The sequence below is a fragment of the Mus caroli genome, chromosome 5 (genome assembly GCF_900094665.2).
Source record: "Mus caroli chromosome 5, CAROLI_EIJ_v1.1, whole genome shotgun sequence".
NCBI lineage: Eukaryota > Metazoa > Chordata > Mammalia > Rodentia > Muridae > Mus > Mus caroli.
In genome coordinates, this window is record NC_034574.1 from 26,124,684 (window position 1) to 26,128,557 (window position 3,874).

The window sequence follows — 3,874 nt, forward strand, 5'->3', positions numbered from 1 at the left end:
CTATGTCTTCCCTTGCACCAAAGCCATGTTTTCAAGATACAAACCCTAAGGAGCTGATAATAGGATCCAAACAGGAAAGTCTGAATTGCCAACTCTTTCCTTCAGAGGAGAAACCAATGATGGTATTGGCACCACAGTCCACCAGGAAGCTCTTAGCAGGACCAGCACTGACTAGTGTCAAATTTTCCAATTTGTTACTGAAATCACAGCAGCAAAATACAAAATCTTTGGCATTTACTTCAGAGCCAAAATGGCAAGGTGTAAAACAGGTAAAATTGTCATCAGTGTCTCTGCCAGAACCAGGAAAATCTGTGGAGTCACCACCAAAGTCAATTCTTCAAAACATGAAACCTAGGAACCTAATGCCCCAGACAACTGATTCTGTCACAAAATCTGCTAAAGTCATTTATAGACCAGAGCTACAGGTGGTGGACTTTGCAGGGATGAGCATGAAGTCTATGTGTCAAGTCCCTAAATCGAATTTTACTTCACCACCAACTTATCAAGATGTGGGATCTTAGAAATGACAGAAGCGTTGGGACATAAAAGCAAAGAAATGATGGAGAAATCTGTGAGGTTGGGGTCCAACCCAACACATAAAGTCATAGAATCACTAGAGATGCCCCTGAAGCTAGATCTTCAAGTACTAGAATTTTTTGATCTGACTCCAACACTAAGTGATCAAGATTCAAAATCCTCAGAACTAAACCAGATCCCAGAAACTCCTGAGTTACATTCTTGGTCATGGCCTCAATTTCAAGATTTCAAGGAGTTACACATAAAAGAAGTTACAGAATCTGAGAGAATGGCCCTGAACGTCAAGAGTCATGTTGCAGACATGATAGAGGTGACTTGTGAAGCAAGACAGCCAGCAAAAGAATTTCTTAGAATGACTCCAAAGCCAGTAAATAGAGATACCGGATTTGTAGAAAAATCTCCAAGGCTATGTCCTCAAGACTTAGGACCTCTGGGGGGTGGGCTCTAAGAAAAGATCTCAAAGGGAACAATCTGTAGTATCAACACCAAGGCCATTCTGTCACATCCCAGATTTTGTTTCAGGAATAACACCAGGGCCAGGAACTCAGATTCCCAAATCTAAAAATTTGGCCNCTATGCTGTGGCTGCAAAAAGAATTCTCTGAGTTGTCATGCAAGCAAACCAGTCAAGTTGAGGGAAATACAGACTCTGTAGAGCTCACCTTTGGTACANGGCAGCCAGGAGAGGTAGCAGCTAAGCTAACAGAACCTCAGAATCTGAGCCTGGAAAGTGCAAGCATCACTCAAATAGAATCACTGGATCAAACGGTAAACTTTGTAGGCATTAATCCAAAGCCAGGAGATCAAGTGACAGAATCTGCAAAGACACCCCTTCCAGTTCCTCAATCAGTTGCCCTCCCCAAAGTTTCTGCAAACGTGGAAGAGATTCCTGGACCACCACTTCAAGTTGTAAAGTCTGTGAAGATTCCAGAGAGTACCCCTCAAAAGTCAAAATACAATGATTTGACTCCCAGAATACATGATGTGATAAGTTCAGAATTTGNTCCAAGCCTTTGGCTACAAAATGTGCAATCCAATAAATTAACCCTAGCACCAACACATCAGGTTTTAGAAATAAAANGACAACCAGGCTTTCGAATTATAAAGACTGTATTAAATCCCAAACCACTGGTTCTGATTGTAAAATCTGAAGAAGTGGCATCAGGACTCACCATGAGATCGAGCATTAAAATAAAGGAGTGTTTGAGTTTATACCCAAGACCACATCTTCAAGGACTGGTAAAACTTGCAGGGTTAACTCCAAAGGCAGATATTCGTGACTTCTGCATAATTAATATTTCAGCAAACATCTCCCCTTAAGGAACCTACATTGTTAACTCATGAACAAAGGCTTCAGGCTGAAAAATCTCTAGGNCTCAAACCAGAATCTCGTAAAGTAATGAAAAATCGAGGATTCAAATCAGAATAAAAACTCAGAGATGATCACTTCTCTACAATTACAGGCAGAGAATTCCTTATCTAGTTTCATACACAGCCCTTCAACCCCATTTCTTTCAAGCATTGATAAAACAACCAAATTAGGGCACCTTCAGGGTTCTGTGGCGCCCAAAGTTTCAAGAGCTTTTGGTATGGAAAACCTTGGTGTTGATATTTTGCAGTCTTCAAAGTCCTATACAGGCACAATTATGATAAAATCTTCAGTTCGTCCCTTGGTCCTTTCAATTCTACCCTCTGATAAGACAGGGGACACCATGGGAAACCCATGAGATCTGGGGCATGAATGTCTTATCTAAGGAAGAAAGTGAAAAGGAGAAAATGGAGGAATTCCAGAGGTGGTATTCTTATTCATTCAGATTATTATCAGAGGAGTTTCAGGCTGGATTAGGGGCTCAAAGAAGCTCTATCCTTTCTTTCCTGGGCATACAGCAGAAAGTCTGGGAAAGTCATGTCTATAGGCAGCGACTACCTAGGAAATACCTCTCCAGTATGCTAATGCTGGGGAATGTTCTGGGAACCACTGTGGAAAGGAAGCCTTGTTCTCAATCATTTTTAACAGAAGGATCCTCTATGGACATCTACCAATCTATTCATAATTTATTTGGGGTTCCAGCTGAACTAATGGTATTTTCTCAAAGCCTGCTAGAAAGGGTTCCAAGGACCACTTCTTAGAGTTCAGTGGTTAAAAACTATATTCAGAGACATATTTTATGTCACAGTAATGAGAAAAGAATGCCTTTAAAGATGTCAACACTCTGCTCAACATCTTCCATAATCCAGCAATACTCCGGTACTAGATTGGGAGTCAAGAAAACAAGTTCAAAATTCAGCGACATATTCCAGGAAGTCACCGAGCAAGTGTCTGTCTCTTGTACTGGGGCTGAGTTTACTTCCTTGATGAAATCAGAGTTATTAAAGTCCCTCCCAGAGAAACAGTCTTAGTTCCTCTGTAAGATCTTATCATAGCTCTTTGATAGAAGCCATAACAGTCTCTTTAAGGGGAGAGGCCACAGTTCCTAAAGGAGAAGTCCTCAAAATCCCTCAGGGAGTAGCCTTCCAAGTCCTTCACGGAAGAGCCCTAGAAGGAGGAGCCCTTGTAGTCCCTCAGGGAGGAACCTTCACAGTCCCTCAGGGAGGAGCCCTTGTAGACTTCTAGAGAGAAGAGGGCACAGTCCCTCTGTGAAGAAGAGTCTACACAGTCTTTCAGGGAGGAGCCAGCAGACTCTATTCTCTGAGATGCCTCAGTCCCTCAAAAAGGAGCCGTCTCAGTCTCTCATGGGCGTCACTAGGCAGTCATTCAGAAAGGAGCCATGGTAGTTTCTCTGAAAGATCCTTTCCCCTTCCCTCTGGCTGGAAAGAACATAGTTCTGGAGTAAGCCCACTTCTTCTAAGCCCAGGCTACACAGGCATTGTTCCAGACTCATCCGCTGGAGAGATCCAGATGTAACTTGGCTAAAGTGTTCATGTCTTTCAGGGACCGCACCAAAAAAATCCAAAAGCTGGATAAGTCTGGAGGCCTGAAGTTAGTGGAAGAGGAGAGTTCTACCCCTCACCGGAGCAAAGAACGAGCTATCTGGGAGAGAAGGAGGAGAGAATGGGTCTTTAATTTAAGATCAATAAAGGGGCGATTTGAATTTCGTTTGCATCTGTAAAACCACTTGTGGGATGGGTGGGAGTAGGTGTGTAAAAGCTGGTTCAGGAGGATCTCTTAAATTTCAGACTCCTCCCATTTGCTCCAACCTTCACGCCCCAAAGGCCTGCCTACTGCCTTGTTGCTATGGGGGCGGGGTCTCAATGGAAGCCGAAGAAGAGTTATCACGTGACTCCTTTCCCGCCGCAGCCCCCTCGGAAGCAGCTAGGCGGAAGTAGGTGTTCAGAGC